The sequence below is a fragment of the Diceros bicornis genome, chromosome X (genome assembly GCF_020826845.1).
Source record: "Diceros bicornis minor isolate mBicDic1 chromosome X, mDicBic1.mat.cur, whole genome shotgun sequence".
NCBI lineage: Eukaryota > Metazoa > Chordata > Mammalia > Perissodactyla > Rhinocerotidae > Diceros > Diceros bicornis.
In genome coordinates this window covers 8,309,076-8,335,137 of record NC_080781.1, presented here as the reverse complement: position 1 = coordinate 8,335,137, position 26,062 = coordinate 8,309,076, and the positions used below count along the sequence as shown (strand labels likewise).

At 37.9% G+C, this 26,062-nt stretch overlaps 1 protein-coding gene across 1 annotated transcript in view; it reads left to right on the top strand.

Moving 5' to 3' along the window:
- The first annotated feature begins 19,419 nt into the window (after nucleotides 1–19,419).
- Nucleotides 19,420–26,062, top strand: part of MID1 (midline 1) — a 198,017-nt gene continuing 191,374 nt past the window's right edge. Inside the window, exon 1 of the mRNA XM_058535427.1 lies at nucleotides 19,420–19,667. The gene's annotated coding sequence lies outside the window, so the exon portion shown is untranslated. The remainder of the gene's footprint in view (nucleotides 19,668–26,062) is intronic.

Sequence of the window (26,062 nt, the reverse complement as noted above, 5' to 3'; positions counted from 1 at the left end):
TGTTATTTACTTATACAATTGGAAAATGACTTGATTGCAACCATGTTGAAAATCTTTGCCAAGGTATGATATTTTCTTTATGAGAATAGGTAACTTCATTTTATGATTTTATTTGGTTCTGCTCAATGACACAATCTGGTTTAGGAGACATACTTGACAGATCTTGGTACAGAAAAAAACAAATCAAGGATTTGCATTACAGATCCCTGCAGATGAACTGCTGTAATAAACAATCAGTGTCGGCGGGACTACAATATTAAAGTTAGTGTATCACCTTGGTATTGGGCACACAAATAAATAAATCATTGATAACTTCCAGATGTTTTACTTTTTTAGCTGCTGCCACATCTCCTCTACTTTCCCCTTCTTCTTCTTTAAATGGAACAAGTTTAAATTCTGAGCTCCCCAAAGAAACTTTTCCAAGCGCTCCATTTCTAATGTACCAATCACGAAGTGGCATCATTGTGTATTTGGGAAGAGACAATGGGGGCAGCAGGGGAAGCTGGGAAGCTGGAGGAGGCCAGCTCCCTATTTTGTCCACCTAAGCACGCTAAAGGAGTGTTCGGGCAGGCTTTGGCCACTGCCTATTGTGTGTATGTCAAAGTCTTACACGAAGACGAAGATGCCTTTTGAATGGCTTCCCCATTTTTGCGCGTCTCCATGGGTCCTATTTACCAGCCCTGAGATGCAGATGGAAGTAAAATCCTAAATCTGTTCTGGCTAAGATGTGAGGACGAAGAGGGGGAAAACACTTCGACACTAATGGGATTCACACTACATTCTCAGTGGTTTGTGTTCAGGCTTGCAAGCCGCTCTTTAGTTGTCTAAAGAAACGATTTTTTGTCTTCATAATTTCAAAGAAGTTTGTTTGTAGATGCCATTAAAAAAACGATGCTAGAGTCTACAAAATCATTTTTCTCACTGATGTTGGAAAAGAACATTACCATTGCATATGTAGGCTTCACATCATCTTAGAGTAACAGTGACCTGGTTTATTTTCCAATTGTTTAGTCAAAAATATTAATGCTCCTTTAATTCTATCTATCCAAGGCAAATCCAGTTCTTTCCTTAAGCTATCTCAAAGCTGCCTCCCTCTTTTTTTGCCCTGCTACTATGGAAGATTTTGCCACTTAATCTATTATTTGAAGTCCCGCTTTCCTAAAGGTAAAAAACTTTTTAAAAATTTCTTTTTACCCTGTTTCCTATACTCATATTTTCCACAGTCCATGAGATATAAAATATATTAAATATAAAGAAAATTATAACAGTTTTTTGCTACATCACAGGATAAATTTACCTTTCCACTGCATTACAGGAAAACTTTATTCAAGTACCGAGCTAGCCCCTTTGCCTAATCTACATACAAGTGTTACAAGTGTCTATCTAGAAACTGCATGATGTTAAGCGGAAAGATTTAGGTAGTTCTTTAATATATCCAAAGAGTAGATTTGTGATCATCTGATTTAAATTATAGTCTCTATGATGTCCAGAAATTTATTTTGCCACCAAGAAGTATAACATAATTCTGCAGGAGGAAGGGGCAGACGCAGATAACTGCTCTGGGGAAAGACCAGCCACACCTATCAAAACAGGGCTACAGAAAACAAATAACGGCTCCAATGTGAGCCTCCAGGCATAAGCCATAGGGGTGAAGCTCCAAGCTGCAGCCTTCAGTTTGCAATGGAGCAAACTGGGCAAGCTCAAAAGGGCAGCTCTTTGTAGGGGGTTAGGGGGACAGTTGTCCAGGGATTTAGTTATTTAGCGATGGTTAAAACTGGCAAGGCCAGCTGGTGGAATAAAAGTGTTGGTAAAGTTTTTTCTGAATAGGAGATGCCAGTCCCATATATTTGCACAATTGCAACAGTCTGTCGATTTGGTCTGTTCTACGTCCACATGGGAGGCCTCACCTAGGTACTGTCGGGGGAAGAGGGAGAATCTCCCTCTGCCCTAAAACTGTCGGGGGAAGAGGGAGAATCTCCCTCTGCCCTAAAACTGTCGGGGGAAGAGGGAGAATCTCCCTCTGCCCTTTCCCTTAAGGTTCTTCTGGCTGGCCAAATAATCAACAAGACAGGTTAGCAGGAGAAAATAATACCAAGTTTAATAACATGTATACATGGGAGAAAGCAGGGACACTGCGTTTCTCAACACAGTAGCAGAAATTCTCGTCTTAAATATCATTTTCAGCCAATGACAAAGGAGGATTTTGGGGGTGGGGGAGTCAGTTACAGGAGATTACCACTAAAGCACAGTAAACAAGAGTAAGGTTTATTATACAGCCCCAAGGCCTCATCTTCCACATTGATAAGTTACTAGAAATGAGCTCACCCCCCCTTTTTCTCAATACAGAGAGGGAGATACCTTTACAAATGGAGACTTCCCTTGTAAATGATTGTCTGACAACTCCTCGCAGGGCCATCCAAAGAATGTGGCCAGAGACAGAACTTCTGATAAGAAGGGCTTGTTGGTGCTTTTTCTATTTTAACATCTATTTTACATTATATTACAGCCATCAGATGGAAGATCTGTTCCAGGAAGGAGCCACCATGTCAAATTCTTTAGGCAGTTAGTGGGGGAGGTCAAATGTCCTTCAGAGAAAACAATCAAGGTAAAGAGATATATTTCAGGGTGGCCAAATTTTGATCTCCCACAGTCCCGCCTTTGAAACTAAAAGTTTCACAGTCCTTTTGAAACTTAAAGAAGTTTCATAGTCCAGAAGCTGAGTTGGTAGATTGTTTCATCTCACTGAACACATTTCTTAGTCCTGATAATAGATCAGTTCAATTAAGTTCATTTTAGGAGGTGGTAATGCAGGTGGGCTCTCAAGGTTACGCCTATATTATGGAAGCAAGCAATCAAGTATTTAATAGAAGCATTTTTATAAAAGAAAAACAAGGTTAATGGTTGGAGCAAGTTGTAAAGCAGTTTTTGAGTTTAGAGGACAGCCAGTGAAGAAGAATTTTAGATGTCAGCGTCAAAGCATCTTTTGCAGTTTAAAATGTCTCTGATGATGTCATCAAGTAATCTCTTAAGTTTGTATCAAGTCCATCAGCTTTAGTTTGTAAGGCTTCAGGAAAAAGGGCAGGTTCAGTTTTTAGTGATTCCAAATGACAATGATGGAAAAAATCAAAAACGTTAGTTTGGACGTCTGTAGCCAGATATTTCAGGAGACTAGAAGAAATCAGGATCCAGTCCAGTAAATAGATACAAAAGAAAAACCTCAAAAGACAATTAACAAAACTAAGATCTAATATCCGCAAATGTATACTATGGTTTTTACTGAAATATAATTTTTCTCTCTAAAATCACCCTCATTTTTATTAAGATAGCAAAATTAAAACTAGTTTGCAAAATAAGTCTAGTTCCAATAGAGTTGGCCCAATTATTTACATAAGTACAGCAAGAATAGCAGTTGATCACATAGGCTCTTTTAAATCTGCTTTGCTGGAACTTTTTATAAGGAATCTCACATTGAACTTTAAAGGTCTCTCGAGGCCAGGAAAGCCAAGCCAAGGATTTTATCGTCAGACGTTGCCTGCAATACCTACAGATTTGGGTGAATTCCTCTCTTCCGAGGTTCCCCCAAAATATTTTGAGGTTCCTTGTACCTGCCAGATAAGTGACATTCTTTACTTATCCTGGTAAGTGCTGCTTGGAACATAAAGGTACCAGGCCAATATTTCCACGTGGCTTTATTCCATAAAGTCCAATCTTCATTCCTCAAAAGCTGTATGGTTATATTGCAAATATGATGTTCCAGTCACAACCTTGGTAATAGAACTAGTGTTTCCAATTGTGTCCTGTTATAAGGAGAACAGATTCTTATTGAACTTATGCAAATAACATATTGCCATGAAAACAACAATATTTACTTACTAAGAGTTTCTAAATCCTGGAGGGATCAGATAGAGAGAAAAAGATAAATATTTTAATTTTACTTATAAAAATATCATTTACTAAATTGCTGTAAGTCATAGCTATCTCGGGAGAAAAGAGAAAAAGTTTTCTTTAAATCTGAAAAAACAAAACATTAAAAATTCAGCAATACTTCAAATGAAAAATCATAAAAATTATAATCATCTTTATCAGTTTATTCAGTCCTGTGTAATCCATTTTTGATCCCAGTCTTTTTGTTAGCAGCTTCATGAAGTTATCAGTCTCTCCATCAGATTTCTGTAATTTTTTACCCAGTTCAGTTTTATGATCAGAAAGTTTGTCAGAAACCTGTACAGTTCCAGTGTAAATGTCAGAGTCCTTTCTATGAATTTTTCTGAAGTCGAAACATTTTGCAAAAGCATTAGAGCAAAGAAATAAGTCTGTAAACAACAAGACCTCAAAATGGCAATTGACAAGGAAATTTGGTTAATTTTGTGACATACAACACTTTAAAATAATAATAACCAGAATTATGACTGATAACCAGGACAGATCAGAATTTCAGTAATGTTATATACTTTTAAAACACCTATATCAATAACATTTGCCCACATAATAGCACCTAAGCAGGCTTATCATCACTTGTCTGACAATGCTTTCCATATAATTGAACATATTGAATAAGCCTAATAAGTTTAGTATCTTTCCCCTTATAGGAAGAGAGCAAATTTCTTTGAGAAGTTCCAGGGCCCTTTGAAAATTCTCAAAGAAAAAGTAAAAAAAAGACTTTATTTAAGATATGAATTTTGGTGGAGCTTGTCAAAAATATAAACAATCAAAGCAAACAGAGCATTAACAGTCCAAAAGCCTTAATAGAGAGACCTCAGTCTTTTGAACGTAGGAAATTATTTTAACAGGTTTTTTTTTTTTTTTCCTCTGTCTTTTAGGTAGACTTACTCAAAGGGAAAGAAAAATCTTTATAACCTCTTTATCAAGTTTAAGCAAATTATCCTTTTAAGAGACAGAAGACCAAATTTTAATTTTGCACCAGCTTATTTCTGCTATTAAAACTCATTTACTTAATTAAATTCATTTCAATCTTAGCCAACTTGACCATGCATAAAACTCCTTTTCCAGAATTCCTCTTCCACAAACCTTCTATAACTTTCCTTTTACATTCAGAATTTGTCCCATGTCTTTCTTTTCCCTCCTAGTACTTGAGGACAAATTTATCTTTCTTAACCAAACAAAATATTTCCATTCTTTGTACCTTTATACATCTTACTTTCCTTGTACACAGACATATTTTTCTTAATTTTTAGTAGCTTCAATCACATATACTAATTAGGAATTTTACCCCTTAGAAACCTTAATTTGTAAGTAAAAACTAAGTAAACAATTGTAAACTTTCTTTTACATTAGTATCTTGTGGCTTGGAAAATTTATAAACACTTCATAACTTCTAGAAATATGTTACTTTATAGTACAATCTTTTAATAAAACACATGTTTACCAATAGAGCCAAAACACCTTTTAGTTTTCCTGTAATGAAAAGCCAAAAGTAGACAAATGTACATTTAGCAATCAATGTCTAATGTCTTATCTTATTTGGAAATGATGATAGAGAATTTTTTTTTATAAAATTTAGCAAAACTCTCAAGTTTTAAGTCACCAAAAAGAGTTTGGAAGCTGTAACCACAATAACATATAATTATTGTTTAAAGTTCATCTAACATTTATCTTTTTTACAACTATTTAGTTACTTATTTCTAATAACTATTTAGATTGCCTATAAGACTTCATAAGACATTAGATAAAATTAGCCATCATTTAAATTACTATTTTTGTTAACCAGTTCTGTAATAGAAATAACATCAGTTTTTTTCTTACAAAATTTCATGTAAATTTCGTCACCTCTTATACCTTTAAACATAATTATCATTAAGATTTTTATCAATAGGTCTTGGTCTTCTAACTTTGGACAAGAGAAGCATTCCCAGTCAGACATTTTAAAACATACTCAGGCAAAGTTGATGTAACCTCTTTGCATAAAATTAGCTCAAACATTCCAACCTTTATAATCTTATCAACACTTACACTTTTACATGTTCTCAATTTAATTGTAACCTGAGTCAAGGTCTTAAGACTAGTCAAATTTTTCCCTTCCTTTTTCTGGCCTTAATTCTTAGGTACCAATTAAGCAATTATGTGAGAGCTCTCAAAAAAATTTTTTTTTCCCCAATTTAGAAGTTTTTCCAATTCAAAGGATCCGTCGTCTGGCCATTGACGAGTAGGATCTTCACTTGTATATTTATTCCAATAGTGACTCGAACCAATAAGCCTTTTTAAGGAAAGACCCGGAGGTAACTTTCCACGCTTAGAATAAATCTTCACCATGGACGCAAGAGGCGTCCCTGGTGAGGGCGCAGATGATGTAGCCCCCATGATCCACAGAATTCACTCCCAAAGATATTCAGAGAAAGTAAAGACCTTCGTTGCACAGGCAGTAAGGATAAAAGGGTGTCTCCGGTCTCCCACAATAGTGTGGGACGCCTCCAGTCACAGACCCGCTAATCTGTGACACCGGGCGGGCGATACTGGAATGGGATTTTTTCAGCACTAACAAGCAACGAAGGTAAAGACGACAAAAGCCCTTATGGACTGGGCCTTTTATGACAAACTCCCCTGAGAACTTGGCACAGCCGGACAAAGAGACAGTTCGGAACCCCAGTCTACTCGACTGGCCACCAAGGTGCACCCCGGTAAATGCACCTTCCGTATGGTGGAGACCAAGGAGAATATTCTCACTGGTCACAAAGCCAAGTTTTCTCAGGACACAGAACAAGACAGAGACTACTCTGGGAGGAAAAGGAATCAAGATCAAAACCAAGAGTACTCTACCAAATTTAAACCAAGAGTCACTAAAAGCCCAAGAAACTAGTTTCCCAAATATTTTCTCCTGCCAATCTAAATTTAGAAAGAGAAAAAATTCTCACCACTTCCTTCCGCCGGACTCCGCAGATAGAGATTCCGGGAGGCTGACGTGGTAAGAAGTCTTACCTTTTGCCGGCTTTCGTCAGGCGTTCCCGTATCTCACCATCTGCAGTAGTCCAGGGAGAAGGCAGGTCTTCCAGCCAGAGAAGGCAACTTACCAGCCAGTGCTTCTCCTGGCTGGCTCGCCAAAACTGTCGGGGGAAGAGGGAGAATCTCCCTCTGCCCTTTCCCTTAAGGTTCTCCTGGCTGGCTCGCCAAAACTGTCGGGGGAAGAGGGAGAATCTCCCTCTGCCCTTTCCCTTAAGGTTCTTCTGCCTGGCCAAATAATCAACAAGACAGGTTAGCAGGAGAAAATAATACCAAGTTTAATAACATGTATACATGGGAGAAAGCAGGGACACTGCGTTTCTCAACACAGTAGCAGAAATTCTCGTCTTAAATATCATTTTCAGCCAATGACAAAGGAGGATTTTGGGGGTGGGGGAGTCAGTTACAGGAGATTACCACTAAAGCACAGTAAACAAGAGTAAGGTTTATTATACAGCCCCAAGGCCTCATCTTCCACATTGATAAGTTACTAGAAATGAGCTCACCCCCCCTTTTTCTCAATACAGAGAGGGAGATACCTTTACAAATGGAGACTTCCCTTGTAAATGATTGTCTGACAACTCCTCGCAGGGCCATCCAAAGAATGTGGCCAGAGACAGAACTTCTGATAAGAAGGGCTTGTTGGTGCTTTTTCTATTTTAACATCTATTTTACATTATATTACAGCCATCAGATGGAAGATCTGTTCCAGGAAGGAGCCACCATGTCAAATTCTTTAGGCAGTTAGTGGGGGAGGTCAAATGTCCTTCAGAGAAAACAATCAAGGTAAAGAGATATATTTCAGGGTGGCCAAATTTTGATCTCCCACAGTACCAACGTGGAATTAGAGAGGGATAAATGTTTTTCCTCTACCCTCTTAGGTTCAGTATCTTGGACGTTGCAAAATAAACTGACAAAAGACAGATTAACAGGAGAAAATGGTTAATTTAATACACATGTAGAGGAGCTTCACAAAAATGAAGTGAAAACCCCAAAGAGGCAATCAGACCTGGAGGCTTATATACTATTTTAACAAAGGGCTATAAATTTGTGGAGAAGTCACAAGACAATGGAAAAGGGTTTCAGGCTTCTAGGAGAAATAGCGAGAAGGTAATATATGGGGGAAACTAATGGAAGATAAGGATTATTTCAGTAAGATTTGTTTATGCAGATTTCAGTCAGTGCATCTCCAGTGATAAGAGTTGTTTCCCCTCCCTGATACGGGAGAGTGGAAGGGGAAATTCACGCCCTGCCTTTAGGCAGATAGGGGAGGATAGAGGGCTTTTCTGTGTCTGCTGTTTCTCAATTGCCTTCAGCTCAAAATCATCATTATGCCAAAGTAGCATATTTTGGGATAGCATATTCTGATCCCCTTCCATGGGTATATGATTGTAGAAGTAAAAAGTGGGGACACTGAGCATGTTAATACCCTCAATATAAAATGGCACCCTATTACCCTTTCTGAATCACTTTTAGAACAACATTCAGAATAGCACACCTGTATAAATTCAGTCTACCTTACTATTAAATGTATATTCTCTCCAGAATTGTGCACTTGTCAAGACATAAGCTGTGCATTTAAATGAGATCTGTTTTTGAAAAACTATGACGGACTGTTGTTAACATTTTATTTCATTCAAGGGTGAACTCAAATCGATGTTATGAGACTATCTCATTTATCGGTTTCTTTTTGATGGTAACGGAGGATGGGGGTGGGACTCACCACATCAGAATGTCAACGTGTGACCAGAGCTTCCCCAGTAAATGGTCCCTCCAGACCAAGGTTGGAATCTCAGCCTGCCTGACAGGGTCATGGCTCAGCGGCAAATGTGTTTTCTCCATCATTGTCCAGCTCGTTAGAAAGGTTTTAGAAACACACAAATCAAGGTATGCATCATAGCACTTAGGGGTAAGAAACAAGCAGGAAAATCCACATCCATACTTTGAAGTCTTTGTCTCTATAAAGACTGTATTTTAAGGGATTACATTAGTGGTTCTCAAGAGGAGGAAGAAGGTGATTCTGCCCTCCAGGGGACATTTGGCAAAGTCTGGAGACATTTTTGATTCTTACAACTGGAATGTGGGGGTGCCACTGGCATCTGGTGAGTAGAGTCCAAGGATGCTGCTCACCATCCTACAATGCACGGGACAGCCCCCCACCACAGAGAATGATCCAGCCCCAATGTCAATAGTGCCATGATGGAGAAAACCTGCTTTACATCACGGGGCACCACATGTCAGTGAGCATCCACCCCTGCCTCCCAACCATGGCTCCGAAAACAAACCACCACCGCAGGACACTCGCAGACGCCGCGCCAGGTATTTAGAAAGAGACCGAAGCCTTCAATCAATTCGTAAGACTCTTGTGTGTTTTTAAACAAACACACTGAATCATCAGTAAAGGTATTTGAGCTTTTCTTTTTTATTAGACTCAAAGTGGATTTTTCATGGGGAAAAAAGTCATCAGTGATGAGTGGACACAGGCAGTCCTGTATAAATCATCTCCCTTGCTCTCCTTTTGAAAGCTCTTGCTAACTGAGAGGCAATTCTCATCCCCAAATTCCCCTACTCCAAGCTTCTTTTGGTTTCTCTCAGTGTTTCTTTTGGTTTTGTTTGGAATTTGAGTTTAGGGAATGTCCCCTGAGGCATTCTGGGATCCAGTCCTTTGAATGTTGATCCTTGGATGGATCATTAAAGAGCCATTAAGAGCTGGCAGTGGTATCCCTTTGTAGAATCAAGTCAGTGTTTTCACCCGCTGAGAGTAGCCCTGGTAAGCCATTGTTTCTATTTCTTGGAGGAAGTAGCAGATTTTTGTAACTGAAAAGCAAAACCACCTGATAGATTTCTGGAGTAAATAGAGTCTCCAATCTCCCAATTCTTTCATAAATAATATTGGGAACCTGGGGATGTCCCAGCACCCTGTGATTCTTGAAATGGAGGGAGGGGGTAGCAAATGTATAAGAACGTGAAGGTAGATGAGAATTGTTGTAGTAATGACTTCTCAAAAAACTGTTTTCAGAAAAACACTTGGGTTGATTATGGACAAAGGTCAGCCTCCTGTTTGTTCTAGGCAACACAATTATTAGCCAGGATGTAGTTGGGTGAAATTGCTGATAGAGACCACTTATAGTCAGTGTTATTTCTGGATACATCATTGTCCTACAAACAAATCCTAACCTAGTTTTCCAGGCCCTCCCTGGTCTAGAGCAGCACGGTCCAATAGAAATATAATGCGAGCCGCATATGTAATTAAAATTTTCCAGGTAGCAAAATTAAAAATAAAAGAAAAAATAGATAAAATTAATTGTAATAATATATTTTATTTAACCCAATATATCCAAGTTATTATCATTTCAATATGTAATAAATATTTTAAAAATTATTAATGAGATATTTTACATTCTTTTTTCATACTAAGTTTTTGAACTCTGGTGTGTATTTTTACGTCTATAGCACATCTCAATCAGACTTACCGCGTTTCAAGTGATCAGTAGTCACATAGAGCTGGTGGCGATTCTACTGGACAGCACAGCCCGGCACCTGCCTATTTCGCCAACTCCTTCTATTTTTTCACTCTCCCTTGTAAAATGCACATTCCAGCCTTAGGGAACTTCTTTCAACTCTGTAGCCCCAAGTGTTGTTTTTCTTATTTCTTGGTCTTTGTACAAATCTCTCCCTGGAACACTTTCCACGATGCCTCCCACCCTACCTGGCTAATTCCTACTTATTCTTCACAAAAGTTGATTCTTCCGGAAAGAACTGTTGGGGGAAAAACTTTTCCTCTACTCTCTTAAGTTTAGTGATTGGAGGCCTGAAAATGTCAACTGACAAAAGACAGATTAGCAAGAGAACAGACAGAGTTTATTTATGTGTGCACCACATACACGGGAGAGCTTGGTGATGAGTAGCTCAAAGAGGGGTTAGAATTTGGGGCTTATAAACCTCACTTTTAGTAGGGGAAATTGAGTGGGGAGAAAAGATTTCTATGGGAAGAACAAATAGATTTCTTTAGGAAAGTCAAATGGGTTTTTAGGAGAACAAATGGTAGATTAGAAAAAGTTTATGATAATGTTTGCTTATGCAGGTGTGAGTAGTCTTTCTGTTTCCTTCATGACCATACAACTCCCCTGGAGACGAGATTTATGGTAGGTTTACTCTCAGTCTCTCTCCTAGGAGTAGAAGCCACCCTGAGGAGGGAGTTTATGGCAGTTCGCATTTCTCAGAAGTTTCTGCTTTTAGTCAGATAAAGGAAGCTCCGAGAAGACTTCTTTCTGCATCTGTTGAATCTCAAATGTCTTCAGCTTAAAATAATTGTTATACCAATTCTGTAGTTCCAAGTGGGCACCCACAGAACTGTAGAAGAGGTTAGGTTTTGCTACTTCATGCCCTAATGCTACTTGTCCCTCCCATTCTGTAGCTCTCACTCACTTTATTATCCTCTCAAGTTTAGTGCTTTTCTTCCCAAATAGACTGTAATCCCTGGGAAGTCAGGAACGGCTCTGAATTTCCTGTATGTTAATGTGAACTTATCATCTAGAACAGTGGACTGGCACATAATAGACATTTGATAAATATTGTGGAATGAATCAACCAAATATAAATACTCTTGGAGGAGAGAAAAAAATATCTTTTTCTTCTACCTTTCTAAGTTCTCGGTTGAGGCCTCTATAACAAAAGACAGATTAACAAGAGAAAAGAATACACATGTATTTAATATGTTTTACATGACGTGAGAGCCTTCATAAAGAAATGAAGACCCAACAAAGTGGTTAAACCTGAGTGTTTTTATGGTAAGTTTGATGAAGAGCTGCAAATACTATTTAGCAATAAAAATCAATGGAGTAACGATACCTGTTACAACATGGATGACGCTCAAAAACGGTTTATTTAGTGAAAAAAGTCACACACAAAAGACCACGTATTGTCTGATTCCATTTATATGAAGTGTCCAGAAAAGACAAATCTATAGAAGCAGGAAGGAGTTGCTTTGGGCTGGGGGTAGGAACGAGGGTTAACTAAAAAAGCACAGGGGTCTTGCTGGGGTGATGGACATATTCTAAGACTGACTCTTGGTGATGGTTGCAGAACTTGGCAAATACACTAGAAGTCATTTAAAATGAATGAATTTTATAATATGTAAACTATACCTCAATAAAGTTGTTAAAGATTCAAAAATAATGACACTTTTCAAAAGATACAATATAAAAATGTATATGTATCCAGTATGAACTCAACTAGTTGAATGCTATCTCTAATATGTATCAAACTGTTAATAGTGGTTATCACTTCATTTTTGAATTATAGGTGATTTTTTCTTAGATTTTTTTAATATCTAAATTTTCTACATTTACCATTTATTACTTAATGCAATTAACTTACAAACTAAAAAAAAGAAAAACTTTTTAGAAAAATGATGGGCAGTTCCTCTTTTACAGAGTATATCCTGGCCTTCCAGAAAGGCTGGACCTTAGTGTTCAATGCTCCTACAGCACATGTCTCATCATAGAGTACTTCCTGGTGAGAGGTTACATTTACTATTGAATGATTGACTCTTTGGATGAATAAAGTCTACGTGTGTGTGTATGTGTGTGATTCAAGTGAATAATGATCCAATTCCAAAGAGAAGGACCAGAAACCCTAGCTTCCAGAAACAAGAAGAACTGTTTATTCACGATGTTAATGATTTTGTCATTAAGGGTTGACAGTGGAACTCTTTTTGTGTCTAGACAATCCGTGCTGAGTTCATCCACGCATTCTTTTAGAGGAGTGACCTTTCAAGGGTTGAAGAGCTTTAGCATGAAGTATTAGAGATTTCAATTGGGGTCAAGTAAAAGGAAATGACTACAATTGAATACAAATAAGACAAAGTTTACTAAAAGCTGATTACTGTTAAATGAGTTTATGAGTTCAGATAAAACTATATTCTCCTTTTAGTGTCACACAAGTGACTCTCATTATATCAAGATTGTTTGTTTAATCCAGCTTCATCCAGTGCCCCAAATTTGACACTCTGACTATTGTTCTCTTACCACAAGAGGAAACGCTACATTCAAATTTGTCCATGTATCAATTCTAACATCTTGGTTAAACAGCGCTTCCAAAGTATTTGTTATATGAGAAGTTTAACAATTTTGCTTCCAAAAATAAGTTGTATTTTCCTATATTTTTAAAAATATTACATTACATGCACATCACAATTTTTTTTTTCTGATATCCTGGTCCCCATGGAACTATATCCTATGTTTCAGTGATTAAAATGTGAATTTATTATTATTATTATTATTATTATTCTCACCCACGACTACTTTGGAGACAAATTATATTTATTTTAATGAGCTATCTTCTTATTTTTTTAAAAAAATTGTATTTTATGTTGCTGGTGTTCTTTTGTTATTACAAACAAAAAAGTTCTTATTTTTACATCGCTTAAATACTTTACTTTATGTCAATTAAACGCTTACAAATAGCTAAACAATAAATCATTCCAACAAGCAGAAAAAAGAAAAAGTGCTTTGCTAGGGAGCATTCTAATTAGCTTTCAATTATCTAAAAAAAAAATTAGGTCAACCTTTCTGACAATCAACTCAGATTATTGTCCTCTGAGGTTCTGTTTGAAATACTTTCTAATTTTCTATGAACATTCATTATAAGAATATTATAAACTCACTATCTTAAAAAAGTTAAATTGCAATCCCATCACAATAAAATAACTAATGTTCACATTTTGATGTAGCTTCTCTTAGAATGTTTTCAATATAGACATGAACATAAAACATAATTGGTTTCTATGCAAAGATTTACTCAACAAATGTTTATTGAGTGTCTATTATGTGCCAGTGTTATTTCTACTGGATGGCACCATATTTGCTATTTTGTCAACTCAGCATTTACTATCATTTGAATGTCCTTCCATGTCAATAAATTTGGATCTGCTATATCATTTTAATGGCTGCATAATTACAACATATTGTACTTTCCAAAATGGCAACAGCAACCTTTCCATTCACCCCTTTCACTTTCTGAACTTTGTCATGCCCCACCAAGAGGTAGAATCTATGTCCCCTTACCCTGAACCTTGGTGAAGTTTTATGACTGCCTCAATCCACCAGAAGTGACGCCATATGACTTCCAAGAGAGATCATAAAAGATAATATGGCTTCTGCCTAGCCCTATCTTGGGACACTCACCCTTGGAACCCAGCCACCATGTTGTGAGGAAGCCCACACCACATAGGAGGGGCTGTGGCAGGTGTTCTAGCCAACAGCCCCAGCTAAGGTCTCAGGCAACAAACAGCCAGCATCAACTTTCAGCCATGCGATGAGTGAGTCTTCGGATGACTCTGGCCTTCCAGCCACAGCAGCAGATGCCAAGTAGAGCAGAGGTGGCTGTCCCCGGTGAATACTTCTAAAATCACAGATTTGTGAGCAAAATGCATGTTGCTTGTTTTAAGCCACTAAGTTGCCAGGTGGTTTGTTGCACAGCAGTAGATAATTGGAATAACAGTATTCTTTTGAATGACCATACCACAACTTTTGTAGCTGATTCCATGTTTTTGGACATTTCTGCTGTTACTAGTATTTTGATGTTGCTGTTGCTTTGCTAATATAAACATCACTTGTATATATATCTCTGAATACAATTGTATGTGTAGCATTATTTCCTCAATATTATTTCCCAAAAAGTAGAAGTGCAGGTCAAATGATATGCCTATTTTAAGGGATTTTGATGCAAATTTGGAACAGTTCACTTTAATGTAGTTTAGAAGCTCACAGATATGTGTGGTTTAGAAACAGTTAAACTTAAAATACTTTGGCAAAATCAATCACTAGAAATTCAATAACTGAAAAGGAAAGATCATTGAGTATAGGAAAAAACACTGATATTTCAATCAAAAAGAAGTTCTGGCTTTTAAGTTAAAAATAATACATTCAAATATTTAAATTAAGAAGAAAAAGTGGTTATGCAAACATGAATTTTGAGAGTGAGAGTCTCTTATTCGAGTCTGATTACATATTTGTCACATATAATCCCTAGATGGATCCCAAATACAGTCATGCACCACATAACAATGTTTCAGTCAACAATGGACCGCATATATGACAGTGGTCCCATAAGATTAGTACCATGTATGGATGTACAACTATGACATACAACTATCTACTGGGGCTTTGGGGAGAAAAAAGGAAGAAAACAGGAGGAAGATTGGCAATAGATGTTAACTCAGGGCCAATCTTCCTCAAAAAAAAAAAGAAAGAAAGAAACCTTAAAAAAAAAACAGATTAGTACCATGTAGCCTACGTGTGTAGTAGGCTATACCATCTAAGGTTTGTGTAAGTATGCTCTGTGATGTTCACACAATGACGAAATTGCCTAATAATGCATTTCTCAGAATGTATCTCTGTCATTAAGAGATGCATGGCTGTATACTTAGTCACTTAATATACCACACTTCATAGTAAGATAACCTGTATTAGATGAATTTTAACAGCTAGAACTTAAAGATATCTTCAAGTCTAGAAATTTCTAGAGCTTTCTGGAGACCAAACAATTCTACTGCAGTCTGAAGACCTTGTCTTGATTAGGGTTTTACCTCTGGGTCAGTATTGTCAGATGACCAGATGCAATGGTTTGACTGGTTGTGGAGAACAGACAAGAGCTGAGAGTTACCATGTGACTATAGCTGATGCAATTATTACCTAAAAATGTTAAGTGGAGAAATGTTTAAAGGCAATGTTTTTGTGTTAAGTGCTGCAAATTTTTAAAGTGTCATGGCCATTGTAGTATCAATTGTCTTTACTAATTATGTATGTGTGTGTTACCTGTCACCTTCCAATATAATAATATTAATAATAATAATACCTAGATTGGTATAGTAGTTTAGAGTTTACAAGGTGTTCCCATATTTGTTTTCATTGTTTATTTGATCCTCATAACAAAGCCAAGAGGTCATCACTTTGTAGATGATGAAAGCAAGTCCAAGGAAGTTAAGTAACCAGACAGACAACCAAGACTTGAACACAAGTATTCTGATCTCAACATTTTCTAAAGTGGAAACCAGGGACATCTACGCCATCTTCTTAAGTCTGTCTCTTGCATTATGCTAAAACTCATCGCACACAGTAGGGGTCAGCAAATTTTTTCTGTAAAGGAACAGATAGTAAACATTTTCGGCTTTGCAGGCCACATGGTCCATTACTGCAACTACTCAACTCTTCTACTGTAGCATCAAAGCAGCCATGGACAATATGCAATGAATGGGCATGGCTGTGTTCTAACAAAACTTTATTTCCAAAACCAGGCAGAGGGCCTTTTTGATCCTTAGACCATGGTTTGCCAGCCCCTGGCATAAAAGATTGAGCAAACACAGAGGAATCTCATGTCCATTTCTGTCCTTTTCACCCCATTCACTCCCTCTCCTTATAAGAAACTAATCTTATTAGAGTCTTGTTTATCCTTCTAGAGTTACTTTTTTTGCAAATACAGGCATAAGCATATATAGACTTTTAGTCTTCCCACTGCACCTTCCTTATTTCTCTCAGCCCCATGCCCTGTTCTACACTTTGGTTTGATTACCTGGACATTGGTCCATATTAGTACATAGAGATCCGATATTCCTTTCTGCAGTTAAGTAGTACTTTACTATGTAGATATGCCATAGATTAATCAATCTACTGCTGGGCATTTGTGTGGTTTCCATCATTTTGCTTGAACGTGTGATATTTTATGCTTGTACTGGTGATTCTGTGGGATAGATGCCTAGAAGTGGTATTACTGGGTGGAAGGGTACACACATCTGTAAATTTATTACTTATTGCCAAATCCCCTCCATATTTGTGGTAGTATTTTGTACTCCTCCCAGCAACCTGTGAGAGTACGTGTTTTCCCGTAACCTCACTAATAGTGTATGGGGCCAAACCTTTGGACGCAGTCCACTCCGTTAGACAAGAAACGATATCTTGGTATAGTTTTAATTTGTATTTATTTTACTGCAAGTGAGAAAGAACACCTTTCCATACATTTAAGAGCCAATTGTATATCTCCACTATTTCATAACCTTTGCCCATTTTTCTTTTGGGTGGTAAGTTTTTCTCTTTTCCAAGTTTAGGCACTTGTTAAACATGAAGGAGATGGGCTCTCTGTCCCAGTTCATCATTTCTTTTAACTTGGTTTATGCTGTTTTTTGCCACGGGAAAGTTTTTGATTTTTATGTAGATACATCTACCAATCAGCCATAGATAGATAGAGTATAGATATAGATGATATAGATGTAGATATATATGATATGAATATAGATATAGGTAGTAAAGATGTATAGATATAGATGTAGATGTAGATATAGATATCTTCTGGGTTTTTTATTCTCGTGTTGAACATCTGAAATTTAAATGGGTGAAAAGGATGGAGGTGATGATGAAAGTCGTAAAGATATTAGAGTTTTTATTTGTAAGTAAGTTAGTATTTGGAGTTCAAATGGATTTACCAAGTATTATTTTAAGGCTGATAAGATTTAAGTTAAGGCTGGTGACACATACTGGTACAGAGAACAACTAAGACGTTGGATAGAGAGTCAGCCCTGATGGCCTAGTGGTTAAAGTTTGGCGCTCTCACCACTTCAGCAGCCTGGGTTCGCTTCCCGGTCGCAGAACCACACCACCTGTCTGTCCGTTGCCGTGCTATGGTGGCGGCTCACATAGAAGAACTAGAAGGACTTACAACTAGGATATACAACCATGCACTGGGGCTTTGGGGAGGAAAAAAAAGAGGAAGATTGGCAACAGATGTTAACTCAGAGTAAATCTTCCCTGCAAAAAAAAAAAAAAAGACACAGGATAGAGCAAAATGGTCAAGCTTAATTCAAGAGCTATATATTACTCGATAATGAGGAAAAGGAAAATCTTTTATAATCATGGAAAATGTGATGTTAAATGAGTTCCAGTTAAGTCTGAAAGTCCTCATACAGTCACTTTAAATATCTTTGTAGTTGCTTACGTATAATTTTAATGTAAAATATCTTAAATCACATATAACAGAAAGACAGTATCATTGTGCAAGTGTTTAATAGTGATATAAAAAATAAACAAAATATTCCTTTTGAAGGTTACTCTTTTGCTGTCAGGTGATAAACTTTTAGAATATTGAGTTCTGCACTTTTTTTTTTGTTTCCTCTGAATTTTCTACCCAGTACATTCATATCTCATCCTACTTCCATTAACCCAGCAAAGGGGAATCAGAAAATTGAAGGACAGATAAGTTACAGCATTTGCTATGCACCCTGGGCTCATTTTTGCTATTGAGATGGCATTGTCACCAAGCAGAGGCAATTTTCTTTCGAGAGAGGAGAGGCTGGATGGGGGCCTGGGGTAGGGGGTGCAGACAGAACGGTGATGTCACAGATTGCATTGTCTCTTGGGAAACTCATCCATCAAACTGTCACCTCTGATTCTATGCAGGGTCACTATGGAAAGAGGCAGCGTGCCCCAGTTTGGGCATTCTTAAGTGTTAGCATGTAGTAGAGCTGGTGGTGTGAAGCCGATTCATTTGGTTTCAAAGGCCCAAATGGCACGCTGCCGAACAGAGACACAAGCACAACAGCGTCTCCTTAGAAATAATGACTCCAAGGCAAACAGCCCTCATTGCAAATTGTAGAACTGTGCCATCTGCTTGTCTCCTCTTTGATTTATTCGGTTCAGGGTTTTAAATGACGTAATAGAAAGGTAAGTCTTCTTTTTAAAAACTTGAGGGGAAAGGGAGGAATTCCAGATTGATTATAGCATATCTGAAATATATATTAAAATATTTGCCTTAAGTTAGAAGGGGATTTGGATTTATAAGGTGTGAATATTGTTGTGAAATGCAAGGGTAAACCCTGTCCTGGGAAGATAAGGTAAACTTTAGATCTTAAAAAAGGTCATGCCTTACAACTTAGCAATTTACTTTTATTTAATATTTTAAAAATACAAATTTTTGTAAAAACAGTAATTTTCAGGATCTTTGATAGAGCATGTAGATCCACGTTTTCGTATTTGATATTCTGCCTTTTCTTGGTGTTTTAAGTTTGTTTTCAGTTTATTTTCAGTTTGGGGATAAATTAAAAACAAACAGTTGCTATAAATTGTCAGGGCTTTTAAAGTGCTAGGTAAATTTGGGCAGCTTCTAGCTGATGTCTACATAACTTGTTTGAAATCATTCTGTTCTGGAAGGGAGTATAAAGGGGTGTAGAACTCAGATGAAGTTTTAGGCTGAGCCCCCTCTCCCATCCCCGAGAGATACTGCCAGGCGTTTGGAGGGTGTAGAAAGAGCAAACGCCCATCTCCATGCCTTACCAGGGACCTGTCCTATTCCCCGCCTTGGTACTTCGTGTCCTGTCGCTGAGGGGTGCAGAGGGCTGAGTTCGATGCCTCTGTGAGGATTCGCCTTGCAGGAATTAATGCCAGCAAACACCTCCCTTCCCCGCCTCCCCTCCCGCTCCCCAGGAGAGGCGCTTCTGCAGAAGTCATTTGGTGTGTGTGCCGGTTTTCCTTGTGAGGGGATTAGAGAATAGGAGAGTGCTTTGTGAGAAAAATCCTGGGAGAGGTTGCTGGGGAAAAACCAAACAGAGGGAAGGAAGACTTCAGCTTTCTTGGTCCCCTCAGTGAAGTGACTCTAAGAAACCCAGTTGCCTGGCCTAGAGCAGCTGTGGGGTTGTTTTCTTTCGTCTACCGTAGGAGAAACTGGTAAGGCTCATTTTTTTCTACTGCTCTGGGATGCTACTATAATTGCTTTATTAAAGTGCTGGTGTTGGAAGGAAGGGAAATTGGTTAGTGATTCTGGGGACATCCTGCATTGTCTCTGCCTGATGTATGAGAGAGGTACTGTTTCCTGCACAAAGAGCCGGTAGCCATAGCATAATTTTACTTTTCCCAAACTTGATTAGCATCACTTTTGAGCAACTGACTTAAACAAAACATATGCACACACAGAAACTATACTCCATATAGGAATGCACCTATTTATAGGATAATCATATTTTTAAAGCATTTATATCTAAATTTGATTAGTTTGGGGGTACAACTGCATGGGGAGTAGGAGAAAATCAAGCCTTTCTGGAAAATTCCAAATTGTCTGTTTCCTGTGAGAATGTACATTTCCCCTGTTTTGTAACTAGGGCTGTGGGGACCAAAACCACTGCTGATAAACCAAGTAGTCCCAAGAGTAAGTTCCAGACAGGGTGAAATAAGGGGAGAGTGGTCCCACTAAAGTGAGGAAAACAGAGTTTTGAGTTAGTCATGAAGAACTTTATATTCTCTATTTGTTACTCAGCCAGCGTTCTAATCAGAAAGAAGAAATAAGGAAGCTGCCCCAGAATCAGAAAGAATAGGTACCACGTCTCCTTTAGCGTTTTCAAGGAATCGGCTCGCTCAGACAGCCTTATTCGGCAAACGGTACTTCTTACTCCCTAATTCCATTCTGTTATTTTTAGAATTGATGTTTATATTTGTGTGGAGATATACATAATTTATATGGCTACATATACACACACATATATATATATATCCTTTTATTATATCCTGGGAAATTTGACCCTGAATAGTTTAGAAATATATTAATTCAGTTTGAGGCGAATTATCCCTCAAGCAAACTGCTCAAGTCCTTCTGAGTTGGAGTATGTGTGGAGAAGATATAAGTGACAGACAGCTGTTGTTTCGGTGATGGACAAGTCAGAAGCCTGTACTCGGAGCTGAGAACCAAATTCCTGCAAGCCCTGCCCGCCCCGCCCGCCCCGCCCCCACCCCACAGGAGGGGGTGGTAATCTTTGTTGTGGTGATTGTTTTTCCCTGAGAAAGTTTGGATGCTGCCTAACGTAGCTGACTCTACATTTTTTTTCCTCCTCAGTAAAATAAAACGAAAATCTTTATGCAAAGTTCTGATGGTAGATGTTTAGTTTCTAAACTTAACATCAAACAAATAATACACTTATTATTATTCCAGTTGAATCTGTGCCTCATGAAAACAAATGATCAAATAAAATGATCAACACCAACTAATTACCCAGGTCTGCAATTTTAACTTCATTTGAAATTAGGCCCATAGAGTTTTTTCTACTTAATTCTGCTGTCTTAAGATGGCCTGATTATTAGAATATTCAAAAATTGAAAATGTGTGGCATTTATTTCATTAACAACAATCAGTTTTTTAAAGTATATAACTATTTAAATAAACTTTCCTTGCATGCATGTTAATGTGAATGCCTGAAAAAAATATATGCTCTTTCTTTAAAATGAGCTAATTATTTGCCTGCCCTAAAATTCGCAAAAAAATGAAAGCCAATTCCCTGTCAATTTCAGTCTTCATTCTTCTTCAACTGAAAATGCTAATTCAACCAAACAGTTCTATCTTTGCCTTTAGGAATTGTCTATGGAATGCAAGCAGTTAATTTGAGGGTCCTGAATGTGAGATAACAGTTAATCAATTTATCTGTGATCTCTGAGGACGCCTGGGAGGTTTTCAAATTGTGATCAATGTTATTTACTATTCTCTACTGCATGCTCGATCCAGTTTCAAAGACTATTTACCTTCATAATATTTGAGCCCGAGAGCATCGAGTTTATTAGAATTGATTTTCTTTCCAGGTTGATCTTTTAAAATACTTTTGCTGGTCATTTTTCTCTACCACCTCATGAGATTTTCATTCATCTGGCATATATTTATTGAGTGTCATTAGTGTGGCCCATGTTTGCTGTTAGAGATGAAAACTATATTTTGATGGGTCTTCCTGCAGAGGTGGCCAAGGCTAGAAGGGAAAAGACCAACTTTTTCTGTTCTAACAATTCTGTGCATGTTCACGTTGTTCAATTGCAAATGTGGTTTCAGCAACAACAGAAAATGCTCGTTCTTCTGAATTATTGATACATTAAAATATGCTACTGGCTACTTAGAACCTGGGAGTTGAGTTAATCAATAATCCTCTCACATTGCACAAGACCTGCTGTATGTTATTCTCATCCCTGGGCATTTAAATAATTAAAAAGTAAGATTTCTCATGAATTAATCTGGCCATTGCTCAAGTTGGGAAAAGATGGACCAAAATGTTTTAGCAAGCTTAATCTTTATAACTTATAAATTACTGTTCCTTCTCATTTTTTGCCTTGATATATTAGGGTTTTTTTTTTTTGTTAGATGGTTTTTGTTAAATATTTTTGTTTTGTTAAATGGCATACCACAATAATGTACATAATTAATAATATCAATAGGAACAGGGCATCATGGGAAAGAAATGAGCGTTTCTTGAATCCACAATGAATCAGCCACTGCCCTGGCATCTTCACAAGCATGTTATCATTTAATCTACTCAACAATTCTGCAAAATAGATATTATTTTGTCCATTTTAAAGATGAGGACACTGAGGCCCAGAGAATTTAAGAATGAAATCATGTCATGCAACTACTAAGGCAGCAAACCCAGATCTGTCTCCTGCTCCACAAAAGCACTTTTTAGCCACTTCTATACTGCTCTCTTAATACCCGTCTTTCTTCCCAGATCCCATATCAATTGATAATGCCCTACAGCTTATCTTAATACTTCCAGAGAATCTCCCTTGACAGTTTTAGCCTGTTCCCTGACTTCCTTTAGGTGTCGTACATATTATGTGTAAAAGCTGCTTTCAAAATGTCAAGGTGGAAACAACATGTTCGATTAAAATACAGAATGTAGCATATTGGATTTGCTTGGTTGGGGGAAATGAGAAGTAAATTCGGTTTGGTTTTTGGCCATGCCTGCCCTGGTTTTCACTATATATCTAGTAGGCAACCCCAGTCTGCAAGCGAGCTGGGATGCAATTGTGTCTGCTTCTCAATTTGTATAGAAATGTGAGTTTCCATCCCCCGCTTGGCCTCACTTCCTGCCTCCAGCAGGGGGGCAAAGGAAAGGATGGGGTTGTAGAAACCTAGGAAATGCATGCCCTGCCCTCTTCTAAAGCTGTTAGTTGAGAGAAAGGAAACAATGGCACGTCATTAATAAAAAAGACTTCTAAATATATTGATGCATTAGTCTAGCACATTCCTAGTATAGTCATTGATTGACCTCAGCACATTTATTTAGTCAGCACTATCTATCCAATTGCTTGGTGTATTGGTTTCCTATCACTGCTGTAACAAATTACACAAATCTAGTGTCTTAAAACAACACAAATTTATTTGCTTACAGTCCTGGAGGTCTGAAGCCTGAAATGGGTCTAAAACCAAGGTGTCAACAGGGCTGCATTCCTTCTGGAGGCTCTGGAGGAGAATCTGTTCCTTGCTTTTCCAACTTCTAGAGGCCACCAGCATTCCTTGGCTCCTGACTCCACATCACTCTGACCTCTGCTTCCATCATCACTTCTCCTTCTCTGACTCTCACTCTCCTGTTTCCTTTATAAGGACCCTTGTGATTACATTGGACCCACCAGGCTAATCCAAGGAAATCTGCCCAGCCCAACATCTTTAACCACATCTACAAAGTCCCTTTTGCCATGTAACATAACATATTCACAGGTTTGGGGAATTAGAACATGGACATCTTTGGGGGGCCATTATTCTGACTACCACACCCTTTTTTATATTTCTTTATGGCTACTATATTTATTTATTCCATGATATTATAGGTAATGGGGAGCCATGGAAGGATTTCAAGTGGAAAGGTGAAATAATCAGGTTTCCATATTAGAAAGCTTATGGAGAGAGCCCTATGGAAATGGAGGCCCAACTGAGATGACTGGAATGCAGGAGAGGGGAGTTGAGAACATGAGTTGTGACAGAGTCTGTAGAGGACGGAATGGGGAAAAGTTTGAGAGATGTTAAAAAGAGTGCATTGGCAGGACAGCTGAGAGGAAGAGTTTGTGACTTGATAACTTGGATGGATGATGGGGAGGTAGAGAGAATGGGTGACTCTAAGACGTTGTGTGTACACTGCGCTAGGTGCTGGGGATACGACTGTGGCCAGAACACCTCTTCGCTCATGTAGCTCCAAACCCATCTTTGAAGATATCAATAGTAATAATAGCAATAACTCATATTTATTGAATGCTTTTTCTTATCCCAAGCACATTACATTTAATCTTTATACCAACCCTCTTAGGTAGATGTTAGTATCATTATCATTCCATTTTTCAGATGAAAAAACTGAGACAAAGAGAGGTTATATGATTTGCTCAAGTTTGAGCAATTCACAAGGGGAGAGAAGGGATTTGAAGAAAAGTAGTCTGGCTCCAGGGTCCATGGTTTTAATTCTTACACTCTACTGCCTCGCTTCACAACTAATTATAATTTTATGGGTTATTTAGTGTGACAGCTATTTGTACATTTCCATGAGAGGGCCACAAGGATAGCAATTATTGCTCTCAAAATGAACTGTGAATTTTTCTGAGCAAATTCCCATAGACTCCTGGCCATCAGGAGGATGTGATCCATGATAAAATAAAACATTTGTATGGCGCACTGGACTGGGCATAAGGGCAAAATTAAAGAAAGATCTTATTTCCCTGCTCTCTAAGAATTTATATCCACATGGAGAAAACCATATTGCAATCATAAAAAATAGATGATTAAAAATGAAATGGTTCCAAGGCCCTCTGGATAAATCTGAAGTGAGGATATAGTCCTTTTCTAAAGGAGTGGGAATGAGCAAGGCAGTGAAAAGATAGAGATGATCAGATGCAGGGATGCTGCAAGCATTCGTGAAATGACTCGATGTGCTCCGCACTTTCTATACATTCTCCCGTTGAATCCTTATGACCGCACTATAAAATTACCTCTGCCTTATAGATGGAGAAATCAAGGCAGAGGGAGTTTCAGTTAAGGAACTTGCCTGAGGCCACAACTCTGTGATGATCAACAGAGTGAAATTTGAACCCCAAGATCTCGTTTCTCACTCTGCCACGTGTTTGTTGAAAGGATGTGGGTTCAATATACCAGAGAGAACCACTTTTAAATAAAATTTTAAAATGCCTCAGGAATCCTAAAATAATGTTTACATTCTTTAAGGTGCTGGTATCTTAATATGGTTGTTCTTTATTATCAATCTCTTTGACTAGTCTGTTGGGTGGAGTGAAGATTTGAGTATCGCTCAGAGTAGGTGGTCTTTAAAAGAAAAATCATCCTTGCCAAGAAAGATGTATGTAAACTTCTCTTTAACCTTCTCTTTTTATCTTCTATATTCTATAATCTTTGTAGAAGTTATAATGTGAAATTATGAAACATGAGCCTATTTGCTCTAAAAAAATATATATATAGTAATCGTTAGGTAACAAATACTAAGAGATATTATTGATAGGGATGTGGTGCTTTCTTTTTCTGTTATAGCTAGATCACCAGGAAGATATGGGACCTTGCCCCTTAAGTTTGCTCCTTAATTTATGTAACAGAAAAATTTAGATTTGCTTAATCTTTTCTGCTGGACATTTATTTACCAACAATCATTTGCTATCCTGTGTGTTGGGCACGCATTTGATTTTATTTGTTTCTTGCAATTCTTGTTAGGAAGGCTCCTCTTTACAGTGGAGGAAGGAGAGTCTCAGAGAATGGCACAGCCAAATTTGAGCTCCTAGCTTCTGCCCCTTAGCCTGAAAGATTTGCTTGCATGCCCCTCGACTTACTGAGCTAAGTTGGGTGCTCAGAGCTGCTGGAGAAAGACTCCATGATATTTCTTCATTTGGAATAACACACTAGGAGAGTTTGGTTATATCCCCATGACCAAATTTAGGCACATTTTGGGATCAATATGCCTATTTATCAAGATAATCTGCAGGTTGCTTTAATGAAAGAGGATTTCAAAGCCCATTTGTTGAAAGGATAACTCTCGCAGTTGTATAATTTGCTTCAAAGTGCGAATTCCAAAAAATATGAGATTTATCCAATGGCTTGCTGGCCAATCGCTGAGAGATTTACATTCAAGATGACATCTGTTCAGGCTTACACTCTGCTTACATATGTGTTGGCAAAACACTTTCTGTGAACCTTCCAAATGTTCTCACCCCACATTGACGTCTCCCAAAATTCATGACAAGAAGGGGACACAGCAAGAATTATCATCCTAGAGTATCTGACCCTGGGTTCAATGCTTAGAGTAGGTCACGATTAGTTGTAATAGTAAATA